At 38.9% G+C, this 9,519-nt stretch overlaps 1 protein-coding gene across 1 annotated transcript in view; it reads right to left on the reverse strand.

The window, feature by feature from the left end:
• The window catches only part of SPATA1 (spermatogenesis associated 1), a 91,772-nt gene extending 82,345 nt beyond the window's left edge, over positions 1 to 9,427 (reverse strand). Inside the window, 1 exon segment of the mRNA XM_037826763.1 lies at positions 9,185 to 9,427. The gene's annotated coding sequence lies outside the window, so the exon portion shown is untranslated.
• Positions 9,428 to 9,519: the final 92 nt, after the last annotated feature.

The following is a 9,519-nucleotide window of genomic DNA, read 5'->3' on the forward strand; positions in this document are numbered from 1 at the left end:
AAGATGGAAGCATAGAGAGGAGTGGAAGCTAGTTTGTGCCCCTGGAACAACTAATAAACAAGCAGGAACAACTAGTAAATAATCTGGAATAACAGTGGGGGGAAAACCTGACTGTCCACTCATCATACACCAACCTGAATTGGGAGGAATGCTTGAGATCGCAGAATAAAATCTGGAAGTAAAAACTGTGGATCCAAGCTGGGAGCTCCCTCCCCCACAGCCTGAACTGCAAAGCCTCATGGTGCTAGAGAGCAGCACTCTCTCAGCAAGTGAATATAGCTCAGCAGAGATCCAACTGGTGTTTTAATTAACAAACATGGACTGCTCAATACAAGATACGAATCCCAACAAGCAGACAGACTTCTGGTGACCACTGACCTTGGAGGGCTGGGTGGCCACAGACTGGCCCTGAAGGGGGCTTTCTGTCCCTTTTTCAGCTCAGTGGAGAAAGCCTCAGCCATTTTCAGTTCCCAGTGCTCTGACCCAGACAAGGGTGGAGACAGCACAGGCAGAGAGACTACTCAAATGTAAATGACCTCTCCCTAGGGGGTGTATCTTCCCTAAGAGGAAGAAGGTGGTGCCAAACTCTACTACCCACCTTTCATTCGGAACCAGATCCCAGAGCCTGGGGGAAAACAGCCATGGGCCACACCTCCTTACACCAGTCAGGAGCTACAGGCTGACAGGCATCACATACTGAGCAGAAAAGCACAGTGACTTGAGGTCTCACAGAGTGTACCAATCTTCTAAGACACCCCCAGGAAAACCAGATACTATTCCCTCCTTCTAAGACCTGAGCCCATTCTGGTCTGGGAAAACCTGATTGGGGTAACCAAGGAAACCATGCCTAGACAACAGAAAACTACAACCTACACCAAGAAAAACGAAGTTATGGCCCAGTCAGAGGAACAAACTTACACTTCAGCTGAGATACAGGAATTGAAACAACTAATACTAAATCAACTCAAAAAGTTTAGGGAAGATATAGCAAAAGAGATGAAGTGTATAATGAAAACACTGGGCATACATAAGGTAGAAATCAAAAGTTCAAAAAAAACAACTGGTAGGATCTATGGAAATGAAAGGCACAACACAGGAGATGAAAGACACAATGGAAACATACAACAGCAGATCTCAAGAGGCAGAAGAAAACACTCAGGAACTGGAGAACAAGGTACCTGAAAGCCTACACAAAAAAGAACAGATATAGAAAAAGAATGGAAAAATATGAGCAATGTTTCCAGGAACTTAAGGACAAAATGAATCAGGAATGTACATGCCATTGGTATCCCAGAAGGAGAAGAGAAGGGAAAAGGGGCAGAAGCAATAATAGAGGATATAGTCAATGAAAATTTCCCATCTCTTACGAAAGACATAAAATTACGGATCCAAGAAGCGCAGTGTACCCCAAATAGGATAGATCTGAATAGGCCTACACCAAGACACTTAAGATGCAGATTATCAAATGTCAACGGTAGAGAGAGAATCCTGAAAGCAGCAAGAGAACAGTGATCTATCACATACAAAGGAAGCTTGATAAGACTATGTGCAGATTTCAAAATAGAAACTACAGAGGCAAGAAGGAAGTGGGGTGATATATTTTAAGATACTGGAAGAGAAAAACTGCCAACCAAGAATCCTATATCTGGCAAAACTGTCCTTCAAATATGAGAGAGAGCTTAAAATATTCTCTGACAAGCAGACAATGACAACTTTGTGAACAAGATACCTGCTCTACAGGAAACACTAAAGGAAGCACTGCACACAGAAAGGCAAAAACAGTAGTGAGAGGTTTGGAAAACAATTTTGGGAGATAGTAGCACAGCAATATAAGTACACTGAACAAAGATGACTGTGAGCATGGTTGAAAGAGGAAGGTTAGGACCATGTGGGACACCAGAATGAAAGACAACAGATAAAGTCTGGGACTGTATAACTCAGTGAAACCTAGGGTGCTCAATGATTGTAATAAAAGGTACAAATATGTTTTTATAAGAGGTAGAATAAATGTCAACATTGCAAGGTGTTAAAAATAGGGTTGGATTACAGGGAAATACAATCAATTCAAACTAGAGACTATAATAACAGAAACATTGTATTATGCTTCCTTTAATATAACAAAGGCAATATACCAAAGCTAAATGCACATGGGGACATAGGGGAAGGGTATGGGACTTCCGACATTCGTGATGGTATCTGACTCTTTATTCTACTTTAGTTTAATGCTGTCTTTCCTTTTGTTGCTTTCTAGCTGTCATGTTTTTTTCTCTTTCTTTTTTCTTTTTCTTTTGTCCCTTTACCTTTTTTGACTCTTCCTCCTTCTTTGTGGAAGAAATGGAGATGTATTTATATAGATAGTGGCGATGGGGCTGAATACATAAATACATGACTATACAGGGAACCAACGATTGTGTACTTAGGACGGACTGTATGGTGTGTGAACAAAACCGCCTGAAACAAAATGGGTGATGAAGAAACCTTGAGGGCACTATATTGAGTGAAATAAGACAGACACATAAGGACAATTATTGCAGGGTCTCACCGATATGAACTAATTATAATATGTAAACTCATAGACATGAAATATAAGTTACAAGGATATAGAATGAGGCTAAAGATGAGGGAGTGCTTGCTTATTATGAGCAGAATGTCAACTAGGGTGAACTTAAAAACGTTTGGAAATGGACAGAGATGATGGTAGCACATTGTGAGAATAACTAACAGTGCTGAATGGTGTGTGAAGGTAGTAGAAAGGGTAAGCTCAGAGTCACGTATGTCACCAGAAGGAAAGTTGGAGGTTAAAAGATGGGAATGTATAAAACAGTGAACCTTGTGGTGGACAATATCCGTGATTAACTGTACAAGTATTACAAATCTCTTTCATGAACCTGAACATATGTATGACACTGTAACTAAAAGTTAATAATAGAGGGGCATCTAGGAAAAATATATATACCTAATGCAAACTATATACTGCAGTTAGTAGTATTTTAACATTCTTTCATCAACAGCAACAAATGTACTATATCAAAACTATGAATGAATAATGGAGGGGGGTGGCTAGGGGTATGGGAGGATTTGAGTTTCCTTTTTTTGTCTTTATTTCTTTTCTGGAGTAATGAAAATGTTCTAAATATTGGAAAAAAATTAATTGTGGTGATGGATGCACAGCTGTATGATGGTACCATGGGCAACTGACTGTACACTTTGGATCTTTGGATAATTGTATGGTATCTGAACAATCTCAATTTAAATAAATAAATAAAGTAGTAAATAAATAAATAAATAAATAAATATAAACAGAGGGATACAAGTGCTGGATAAATTGTGGAGAGAGGGTATACCTATTCACTTTTGGTAGGGAAGTAGAACAGTGCAGTCTATCTGGAGGGCAGTATGGTTGTTCTACAGGAAGCTACTTAATGAGTTGCCATATGGTCCTGCAACCCTGTTATTGGCTACATACTTGGAAGAACTGTGAGCAGGGACACAAATGGACATTTGCACACTGATGTTTATGGCGGCAGTATTCATGGTTTTAAATGGATGGAAGTGGCCTAAGGATACATCGACTGATAAACAGAATGGTGAACTCTGGTGTATTCATACATTGAATATTGAATGGTGGCAAGAAGAAATGGTGAGGTGGCAACTAGGTGAATGGACCTTGACAGCAGTATGTTGAATGAAATAAGCCAGAAATGAAAAGACAAACATTATAATGCCTCAATAATTTGGACTAACTATAATGTGTAAACTCTGGAAATTGAATCTGAAAGCATTGGCTATCAGAGAAGGTTTACTGTAAAGGTTCCTAGATTGTAAGTCCTTAGAACAGTCACATCTATTCCTGTGTTTTAACTGTTATTTCTAAATTCTGAGATGCTGAGCTGTTTGTGTATAACCTGGTCTATCCCTGGAACTTCGGGTATCTGTCTGACACCTGAGACTCAGAGCCAGAGTTCAGCAGCTATGAATGTCAGCATTACCCCATACAGCAAATGTTAAAAAAGCTGAAAAAGAGATCAGACTTCAATTAAAGACACGAATGAAGTGGACTTGGTTAGGACTAAGGTAAATCAGACTATTGGGTAAAGGATGATTTTGACCAAATTTTAAAACTTCAAATTCTGTATAAGACCAAAGGAAGAGTTGTTTACTTGGTGCACAATCTATATTTTCCATAGCACACTGTATAATTTAACTTGCATGGTCAGTTTATTCAAACACCATAATTACATGGAACCTTGAATAGGGAGTGAGATCTGGTTGGTTTGTACAGGTTAGCATGAAGCTCCAATACATCCCAGAGTAATTTGGGCAGAGAATAAAAAGTATTTGCAAAGCCCCCTTGAGGTACTGAGGAAAAATGTGGAAATATTAAACTTCCACACCTGGGGAATTCCTGATATTCTCGCATGCGCAGGGGACTACCAGTTTAGTAGGCTGAGCCCTTGATCTTGGGGCTTTCCCTTATGAAGCTTGGTACTGTGAAGGAGAGGCTAATCCTACTTACAATTGTGCCTAAGAGTCACCCCCAGAGAACCTTTTGTTGCTCAGATGTGGCCTCTCTAAGCCAACTCAGCAGATGGACTTGCTGCCTTTTCCTCTACATGGGACATGACTCCCAAGGGTGTAAATCTCCCTGACAACATGGGACATGACTCCTGGGGATGAGCCTGGACCTGGCATTGTAGGATTGAGAGAGCCTTCTGGACCAAAAGAGGGAAGAGAAATGAAACAAAATAAAGTTTCAGTGGCTGAGAGATTTCAAATTTGGAATTGAGAGGTCATTCTGGCAGTTATTCTTCTGCATTATATAGATATTGCTTTTTAACTTTTAGTGTATTAGAATAGCTAGAAGGAAATACCTGAAACTTTTGAACTGCAAACCCAGTATCCTTGATTTTTGAAGATGCTTGTATAGCTATATAGCTTATGTAGTGTGACCATACAATTGTGAAAACCTTGTGGCTCACACTCCCTTTATCCAGTGTATGGACAGATGAGTAGAAAAATGGGAACAAAACGTAAATGAATATCGGCGGGGGGGCAGTAGGGGTATGGGATGCTTTGGGTGTTCTTTTTTATTTTACTTTTATTCTAATTTTTATTTTTTGGAGTAATGAAAATGTTCAAAAATTGATCATGATGATGAATGCACAACTATATGCTAACACTGTGAACAATTAATTGTACACTTTGGATGTTTGTATGGGATGTGATATATCTTAACAAAATTGCTTAAAAAAACAAAAAAGTATAATGGGGGATAAGAGGTATGGGATATTTTGGCTGTTCTTTTTTACTTTTTTTCTTTTTTTTTTTTGGAGTAATGAAAATGTTCAAAGATTGATTGTGGTGATGAATGCACAAGTATATGGTGATACCATGAACCACTGATTGTACACTTTGGATGATTATCTGGGATGTCAATACATCTAAAAAAAAAATTGCATTTAAAAAAAAAGACCTGTTTTAGTACTGTCCTAAGGGAAACTGCCTTACTATACTGTCTCTTCTAAAGGAACAACAAAAAGGTATATTTTGGACTTGAAGAATTCCTTTTTTAATTTCTGATTGAATCAATGATGGAGAGCAAATCTTGGGCTGGACAGAGACAAATAAATTGGCCTGATATTAACAGATGAGCCCTTAGGAATCAGAACTGGGAAAAAAAAGTCAAGACTGATGCATGTAGTTAGTAGATACCAAAGTTAAAAGAAGGCAGAAAGAGAAGTCATGTAGTATCGCAGCCACGAGGTAAACCAATGTTAAGACAAAGCTATGACTGTTTATGAACAGAGAGACAGCAGTAGAGTAGACAGAATGACTAAGTGAAGTGGAAGTGAGACGCAAGCTGCCTAGATACAAGAACATAGCTAATTCATGTACAGAGCCAAGCACTAGGGAGAAGAGTGGATCTTCCCCAGTTTGGCCTACCAGTACAACAGTTCCTGTTTGGATTTCCATGGGATACCTGTCTCCACTACTGCTCCATATTGATCTTTACAATAATCCCCCCCATGACTTGAGGCAACTTGATTACGTCTTTGCTACTCAAACTACAAGATGCTTATTAAAACATCAGGCATGCTTAGAATTGTAGTTGAACCTAACCAAACTGCATTTCATACACTAAATCTTTAACATATATTTGGAATTTTCAAATTCTTTACCTATTGCTAATTATCTAACTAACAAAATAATATGAAAATTCAAACAAAAGGAGGTTGATAGATCAATAACCAAAGATAAAAACTGTCTAAAGACTTCTAATCTAACCTCTCATTTACTGCATAATTTTGTTTTACAAACTCCTACCAGGAATGGAAACTTGGCTTTATCTTGCATACAAAATTCCAATTAACTAATTGGCTATTTGGAATTAAGTTACTGAGGAGGACCGCCAAGGCCACATCTGGCCTCAGTAAGAGTTCAGAAATGGATTATCATAATCAACTATGGATTTGGGAAGGGAAACTTGATAGATATGTCACTGTTTGCTACCTCTAAACCAGTTTCTACTTTTAAAAATGTTAGTTATTATGCTTTCTCTACACTTCTTCAAAATGATTTTGGATGCTCTATTCATTGCCTACAAAGAAGAATTCTGATAATTTTTATCTTTCCGATTTGATAACAGGGCATACAGAGATGCTCAGAGGACTTTAGAAAATCCTAATAAATACTAAAATTGGAGACCTGAAGTTCAGTGTGGAAACATACAAATATAGCAGAATCTTATTCAAAGTAATCACATAGATTGGGAGTCAGAAAAGCAAGCTGTAACACATAAAACCACTATATGTATATAATGTTAACATACACATAAACCTGTATAATATATAAAACCATTCATTTACTCCAAGTCTCAGTTTCTTAATTGGACAGATTGAGGATTGATGTTTTTTATACAGGTCCTGGGACTTGTCTGGTGGTTTACTTGTCTTGGGTTGAGACGTCTTCAGATTATACAGGGGCACTGGGCAGTGGGATGAAGGTGGTAGGGATGGGGGTAGTGGGAGGGAGGGTCTCCCAGAGAATAACAGAATGATAAAGAATTAGAATATGTGTTAGAGAAGGAAATATAGAACTCGATTTCTTTTCATATATCTTTCATGAAGACTTCTGAGCAAGTGTATTTTCATAATCATAAAACAGTAACAGGATTTTAAATAAATTTCTGTTCATCCAACTAAAATAATTATTTCTTATTAAGTTTTTAAAAAGATAAAGATATCTTCTTGCCAAGGTTAAAGCTTGATTTAAAATACACATTACAATGTTTCTCTTGGTGGTATTTCAATGCCTGGTTTCAGGGAATCTCAAAATTTATTTTCCAAAAATGAAAAAGTTCAAGATTGAAATCATTCAGCTTCAAATACACAGTTGAATATAGAAAACAATATTTCATTCTTCCTGATTGTAAGTACAAGTCAACTTTGGCTTTATTAGTACACAATGAAAGCATAGCATGGATTTATAAAGAGGTATAAAGAATACTTTTTCCCCCTATCTCCTTATTTCTCTCTGAACACTTTGTTGTGTTTTTGTGCCATTCATTGCTATGGTTCACTTGGTGTCAAACTATCTTTATAGGTATATACCTATGTCTGTATGGTTGGTTAGGTCTGTGAAATGTTTTAGCTCATTGTGGAAGGTCAAAGAACATGATTTTTTAGGAGATACTGATAGCTCATAAACTGTATTTACTGCTAATCATGTCAGGTGCAATGGAACTTTAAATGAACTCAATCTTTTCTTTCTTCTTCCCTGCCCTAAATAGAGTCCTTTATTAGACACACACTACAAAAAAAAAAAAAGATAATATCTGGTATTTGACATAGCAGTCCTCTCTGTTGACTTGCTCTGCAGTGGTTAAAAAAAAGTTTTCTTCTGAGAATATTTAAACCTAAAACACAGTATGGACTTTACTTATTCTTCAACACGGTTCCTCAAAGAGGGGATTGGGCCATATATTACCTAAAATCCCTTCCAGCACTAACATTTTACAGTTCTTCCTTAAAAGTTTAGAGGTATATTCTACAACTACTATAAAATGGAACATCCTCTGAGTAAAGACGTTTAAGTTTAATCTTGCAAATCTGTCAAGTATGAATGAGATTTTAGCTCTACACTGTCACCAAAGCAGCAGAGTTGAAATAATTTAAAACGCTACTGTGTGAGAGGGAGGAAGGGAGGCATATTGGGTTGGGACAGGTGCCATATTATTTACATACAATTTCATTTCATTCTCAAAAACAACTCTGGGGAGTAAGCTCTATTATTTCATTTTGAAATAAGGTAATAAAAGCTCAGAGAAGTTAAGTTGGGATACCAAGTGTTAGAGCCAGAATTCAAACCCTGGTCTTATGACTCCAGTCATTACATCTATTATAAGAATTAAGTAAAATACTCGATTTACACTGTACATTCTTATGAAATGACTGAAATTGTTCGGTAAATAAATTACGTTTTGTTGACCCAGAGCAATCAAATTATAAGTGGATTTTTTCTACAAAAAAATTGAAATGCATTAATGGTGAAATTATTCACGTATGGGAAACTTCAGTGTATTTGAAGATGGACGATTCCAAGAGCATATGAAACATCTGTCCTAAGTGTTGTCACATAACAGACATGTTTCCATGGGTGGAAGATGCATTCATTGGCTGAGCTTATTTTGTTTGATTAGATCCTAACGTCTGTCTCTTCGGGCAACTCCTTTAAGAGTCCATTTCAAGCAGAAGGAAATCACAACTGAAATACAAAAGAGCAAACATTCCCGAAACACAAGAATATGTTTATTTTAAAAGGTACAATAAGCGTTAATCCCCCAAATGAAATAGATAACAGAAGAGCGAGGGGTAATCTCCAGCCGGCACCTTGGCTTCCGGACAATTTCCTCCAGAGAACGGATTTAAGAGGTAAAAGGCGACAGAAGCCAAACCTTGGGAAGATCCTCTTTTTTCTTGAATCCGCGTCCCCGCTCGGCTCGGCCAGCTCCCCTCGGTCGGTTATGGCGCCCCGCCCCCCTCTCCACCTCGGGGGTTCTGGCCTTGTGGAAGCAGACTGCGGATAAGAAGCCCCCCGAACAAACTAGTCTGTAAGAGAGTGAGGCGAAGACTCCAGCCGGGGATTTCTACCTCCTAGCCTCCGCTGGACTCTACCCTTCCCTTACCTTAACTCCTGCCGCAAACTCCGTCAGTGAAAGCGGGACCTCGTCGTCACCCCGCCACCAGGCCTTTTATAAACTCCCAAATCATCTGACTTCCTTCACCGGTCCTCTTCAGTGATCTCGGCAGCTAATGACAACCCTTTTCCTTATCTCTCCCAGATCAACCTCGCGCGAGAGGGAGAAAAGGAAAGGCTGGCCAGCCGGTAGCGTTCGCGCCCCGTGGCCGCCGCGCCCACCGTCTGCTCCGCCCCTTCCCGCCACCGCGCTCCTCTCTCCTCCCCCTCCCCTAGTCTCGCGCTCCGCTCCGGCAGAGCAGCTGGAACAGTGCGCCCGGGAGG

Source organism: Choloepus didactylus, chromosome 2 (assembly GCF_015220235.1).
Source record: "Choloepus didactylus isolate mChoDid1 chromosome 2, mChoDid1.pri, whole genome shotgun sequence".
Classification (NCBI taxonomy): domain Eukaryota; kingdom Metazoa; phylum Chordata; class Mammalia; order Pilosa; family Megalonychidae; genus Choloepus; species Choloepus didactylus.